Source organism: Apis dorsata, unplaced genomic scaffold, assembly GCF_000469605.1.
Source record: "Apis dorsata unplaced genomic scaffold, Apis dorsata 1.3 scaffold_486, whole genome shotgun sequence".
Lineage (NCBI taxonomy): Eukaryota > Metazoa > Arthropoda > Insecta > Hymenoptera > Apidae > Apis > Apis dorsata.
The window spans coordinates 284530-290714 of NW_006263721.1; positions in this window are offsets into that span (position 1 = coordinate 284530).

Sequence of the window (6185 nt, forward strand, 5' to 3'; positions counted from 1 at the left end):
GAGAGAGAGAGGAGAGACGACGGGTAACGAGTCGGTTTAAGGTACATCAAAGGGCGCCGGCAATAATTATAGAAATATGCGCGTTGATGCGTGCCGCTTTGTCGGGTAATCCCCGAAAGGGGTTGCGATCCTTCTCTCCTGCTACCTTGGATGTTATCTGTCCTCCTCGATCGGTAATACAGTTATTTATTCGCCACCCGGTATCGCGGCGTGATCTATAAACAAGCTCCCTCTCTTTTATTCTTCTTCTTCTTCTTCTTCTTTTCCCTGTTGCAACAAGGGGAACAAGGAGAGCGGAAACACCGCTACCGCGCGTATGTGTATAGCACCGAGGTTTTTTCCTCGTCTCGATAAATTCGAACTCGGTATTTATCCTATGGAGAATCTCTATGGAGGAACCGAGTGATCTCGAATCTCTTCGCTCCCTTGTATCCGAGGTATCGAATTGTTTTATCCGTCGATCGATCCATCGAGATTCCACGGGTCGGGGGAGGGGAGAAAGAGGGTAACGCGAAAGAATTTTCCCCGAAAGGGACAGCTCGACGTCTCGTCGCGTACCAACGGCTCGATAAAAGGGTAAAAGTGCTTCATTGTTTCGAATCACGCTATCTCGAACCTTCTTTTTCTTCTCCTCCTCCTTCTGCTCTCGGTTCAGCCTGTCCGCCGGGCGGACAATGAGCGGCGTGTATTCGTAGGGCACAGGTGCGTATTTGGAGCGGAGGGGCGTTAAGGCCCGTTTTCTCCTAATTGGCAACATTTTTCTTGTTTCTCAGGCGGCACACTTCGCGTCGGACAATTGCATCAGCCAGAACAACAAGCATCGAAAAGAATTCGTATCCAATTGCCATTCCAGGCTGCTGCTGCTGCTACTGCTGCTGTCGTCATTGTCGAAAAAAAGAACGCATAGATCGTTCTACGATTATTTCGCGCGGCGATTGAGCAAGCGGCGCAGCCGTCGCATATTTCTCCGGCTGTCCACCGGCCAACGAAACGCCTTAAATCTTATCCTCCATCGAGCGTGGCCGGGGCGGTTCGACGAGTTCGCCGCTCTTTCTCTCTTATTAACTTATCCCCGGAATACTTTACGCGACAATACCGGGACAATACCGCTCCCCAATCGTAGTAATGGCACCCACGACTCGAGCAGGTTGAACGTTATTGCCGGTTTACGACAACCGGATTCTATCGATTTCTTATGGAAAATTCGTATATTTTGGTACAACAATGGCGTTATAAATCCCATGAAAATTCGCGCGCATTTTCGAACGAATTAGAATTGTTTCCGCGAGCAATTTTATTATTAACACAAATCGCCGAATATTTTGTTAGGTCGAAATGCGGATTAAGATTTTCCCAAACGATATCATCGTCGAATACCAGGAATGGATTCTTCTCGAAATGTAAATTAAAAACGTTATCCACCGATGAGACGTTCACGGTCTCCATCGCGGAGATTAAGAAATTATTCGTTCGATCGACAAAACTGGCAAGTTCATTAAGCGAAATCTTTTTTCTCCCTTTCTCTCTTTTACTCTCTTTTTTCTTTAAAGTTTCGATCAGATATAATTTGCAATAATATACGATCGAAATTATCGGTTACGTTATATTTGGATAATTTCGAATGGTAAATTTAATCGGAAACGAAAGAGAGCGTTTGACGAAACGGTAATCTTTACGATTGCCTTCATTAGCATCGGCCAATTTCCGAAACGATTATCTCCCCGTGAAATATGGTTTATCGCATACGAGAGAAATAAGATCGAAACACCTTCATGACGAAATTTATCGCAGCGCGCACGCAACTAAAAAGATCGATTATACCCCTTTGCTGCGAGTTTTTAAAATCATCGATACCGATACGAAGAAAAAAAAAAAAGACCACTCGAAGAGATCCGTCAACGATCACGAATAATATCCTAATTTTAAAAACTATCCCGAAATTTAACGATTCGTGGGGGAAAAAAATAAAAATAAAAATAATCGAAACGGATTTCATCTCCCTTAACATTCGATCGCCTCTTCTCGTCTCACGAACGAAATCTCTTTCTCATCGCGGTCGAAGGAACGAAAGCCTCGGGCCCTGTGGCCCGGCTATCGCTCGATTCCACGCGTTAATCCCGCCAACGTACGCCCGGTAATTACCGGTTAGACCGTTCGTTAGAGAAGGTCTGTCGCGCCTTCGGGACGAAGCTTAATGCGCGGCGGCGGAAACCACCATTGCTCTCGTCGCCGAACTCTTCTCCTCGCCGCGTTTTTAACCTCGATCACGAATCCGCGAGTCGGACGGAACGATCGGCCCATCCCCTTCCTCCTTCTTTATTACAGGATACATATGTTTCTGGCCGAGTGGTAGCGTGTAATCACGCCGCGTGATTCGTGATTCGAAACCACGAAAGGGAAATTGCCGATTAGTTTGCACTCGCGCGCGTTTCTTAATCGTCACCGACATTACGCCAGGGAGAACGATTTCACGCCGTTTCCAGTGCGAAACTACCTGCCTCTTCTCTCTCTCTCTCTCTCTCTCTTCTCGAGTAAGCGCATAAACGGAAGTTATCTGGCCGATTCCGCCATTCCGGAGTCGCCAAAGAATTCACGGGGGCATTTCGCGTTATTAATTTCGGTAAATTTCGTTTTAACCGTGAGCGAAAGATTCAAAGTCGAGGCGAGCGTCGCGTATCAAGGATGCGATCGGTCATTTTAGCACGTTGAAAAATGACGGACGATTTGCCAACGAAATTACCATCGCATCGCATCCAATCCTCTTCTGGTTTCGCCATTAACGAGTCGCCGTTCCTCCAAGGCGAAACGAGCAGTACCGTTCCCGTTCCCGTTTCCCACTACATTCGGCGCGTATATACAACGTCGAATTGCGCCCCCATCGAAAATCCATCGTGGGTGGGGCACACGCGAGGGGATCACGTTTCTCGATGCCACGTTAAATTACGTCTAACATGTTTTGGACGATTGATCTACGAAATTCCCGATCTTTACGCCGAATTCGTAAGAGGAAGGAAAAAAGAGAGAAAGGAAGAAGTAGTTGCAGATCGTATCTTATCATAATATAACTCGAAATGGATGATAGGGGAAGAGAAGGAAGATTAGGATATCTTTCGATTAAGGAAGAGCCACAACGTTATAAAGTTGGATCGTAAATTATAAATCGACGGGAATGATTCATCGTTTGTATTCAATCGTTGGTCGATTATCACCTCGATTGATATTGTCCTCCTATATAATAAAATCTATCGATATATCCGTTCTTTCCTTTTCTTTTTTTTCTCTCTCTCTCTCTCTGTCTCTCCGTCTACTCGATTTTTCTCAGTCGAGAAAATTACGATTTACACCCGGGCGCTTATTACTTGCGAACGATTGGCCGAGTTTTTGCCGAGGGCAGCGATAAAAATTCCACGGATATGGATATCGGGGTGAATCGAGCCGAACGACAAGGATAATTTCAAATCGAACGGCAGGTGGAATTTCCGGGAAGATCGTGAAATTTGCATTCATCGACGCACGTCGTTCCCCTCAACCTATTATTATCACCACTGTTGCATCCGTGCCTCCGTGTCTCGCGAGGAAAAACTCGCGGATTATTTGCATTCGTTCGAAATAGACGAACTTTTGGTCAAACGAGATGTTTTTAAACGAGACACGAGGACCATACGCGACGATCGTCATGCGAGCAAGAGGAAAACCTTCGTATCGATAAATCCAAATTACTCATTTCTAAAAACTCTCGTCTCGATTGAATCCTTCCATGAATCGATCCAGTTCCCGGGAATAACTTACTTCTCTCTAATATAAACATAAGAGCACGCGTTTGCGCGCGAGGTGGCGGACGTGTCGCTCGAAGAAAACGTTACTTCCGCGATAAATTATTTCCCCCCGCGGACGGTGGGGTATCGGTGTTTGCCGCGCGACAGGAGAAACGGTCCGTGCGCGCCAACAAAGTCTCTCCCTGACGAGTGTACAAATCGATTGCCGCGGCGAGAGGCGACGAGACGCGGTTCCCCTCCGCGCGTTCGAGGTCGTCAAACCTGCGGAGGTTACGTAAAACCTCGCACGCTCGCATCCTGGTACCTACGCGCGCGAGATATACGACCGGCACGTCGATAGCGCACACCGTGCCAATCGATCACCGGCCCTTTAAAATGTGGAACGCTCCGCCGTTTTTCCGCCCATTCTTGCCTACCTGCCTGTCCAACGTCCATCCTCGCCGCCAATGCGTGCAATCGTTCTCCTCGATCGAGGATATCGATTACTCGACAATTAAGGAATATATACACTTTTATCTCCGTTTCAGAGCGGTGTTGGAACACGCTCTCGACGTCTTTATGCGTACGTGTACGCATGTTTATATATATGTATCGCGCGATATCGCCGCTTGTCCACACCTCCACGCCAGGGTTCATTATTCCCCTTACGCCCCGCCACGAGAGCGAACAATAGGGAACGCGAGTAGGCGTTTGTCATCGACGCGTAGGGATTTTACAATTCAAAGCCTCTTCCGCGTTCGGCTGTCGGCGAAAGGAAAACACGTACCGTGTCGAACGCGGTTTCCTCAAGCGGATAATTCCGCTTATTACACGACAAAGCTTCAACAACTCGTGGGGGCCGTTTACTCGTACATACATACATACATACATATATATATATATATAAGTTTCGTGTATATTATAGTACCCTTAAATGGTAAATAGTAAATGGTACGAATAATAAATAATGGTATCGCGTCGTTACATGGGAAAAATAAAGGGAAGAAGTAAGATAAGAGGGATAAGAGTTTAATTAATCGAATCCTCTCTCTCTCTCTCTCTCTTCTTCCTCCCTTCCCTCGTTCGATTAAACTTGAATAACACAACTCGGGCCAAGATCCATCCGCGTTCGTACATTCATACCGTATCCCGTGCATCGTGAGCGCGATAAATCTCGGGGAGTCAGGTGGACGATGGTCATCATGGCCAGTCCCCGCTTGCGAGAGAGAGGCCGCGTACGGTACCGGGCTTAAGCCCGTTCTCATGAGGCCTAGCGACGAGACCCCCGACCCTGCTCGCCACAACTCACCGTATCGTACACCCGCGATCCCCCACGCCGCCGCTGCATTCCTGACCCGCTGAGGACCGGGTCGGAATACGCGATACATGCGCCATGCGAAAAACGCGCATCCACGCCCCTTCTAATCGAATCAGAGAATTATCTTCCATTATCTTCCAAGATTTTTACCCCCTTTTATCCGTTTGACAATAATCGAAACGTACGGGAAAGGGAAAGTAATTATAATTCTCTAATTATATTATTATAATTGTTCGATGGAATAATATGGGGATGGAGAGGGGTTAATTAAATATCGTCATGAGGGAAGAGCCACAGTTTTATCTTCGTGAGCTTACTTACTTCCTCAAAAAGATAAATATACTCCGTTTGAGAATAATCGAAACGAATGAAAAAGGGAAAGTAATTATATTATTATCATATATAATTGTTCGATGGAATAATATGGGGATGGAGAGGGGTTAATTAAATATCGTCATGAGTGAAGAGCCACAGTTTTATCTTCGTGAGCTTACTTACTTCCTCAAAAAGATAAATATACTCCGTTTGAGAATAATCGAAACGAATGAAAAAGGGAAAGTAATTATATTATTATCATATATAATTGTTCGATGGAATAAAATGGGGATGGAGAAGGGGCGAGGAACGAGTTCGAGGGTGTTAATTAAATATGCATCGTTATGAGGGAAGAGCCACGGTTTCATGCTTCGTGGATAACGGTGAATGGGCAACAAATTTGCAAAGTTGAAGAAGAACGGTAAAGAATGAAAGAGGAAGATTATTTCTTTCGACTATCAAAAAGACAAATATACCCCGTTTGAGAATAATCGAAACGAATGAAAAAGGGAAAGTAATTATAATTCTCTAATTATATTATTATCGTATAATTGTTCGATGGAATAATATGGGGATGGAGAGGAATTAATTAAATATCGTCACGAGGGAAGAGGTTTTATCCTCGCGAGTTTACTTCCGCGGATAACTGTGATAAAGGATGAAAGAGGAAGATTATTTCTCTCGACTATCAAAAAGACAAATATACCCTGTTTAAGAATAATCGAAACGAATGGAAAAGGGAAAGTAATTATATTATTATCATATATAATTGTTCGATGGAATAAAATGGGGATGGA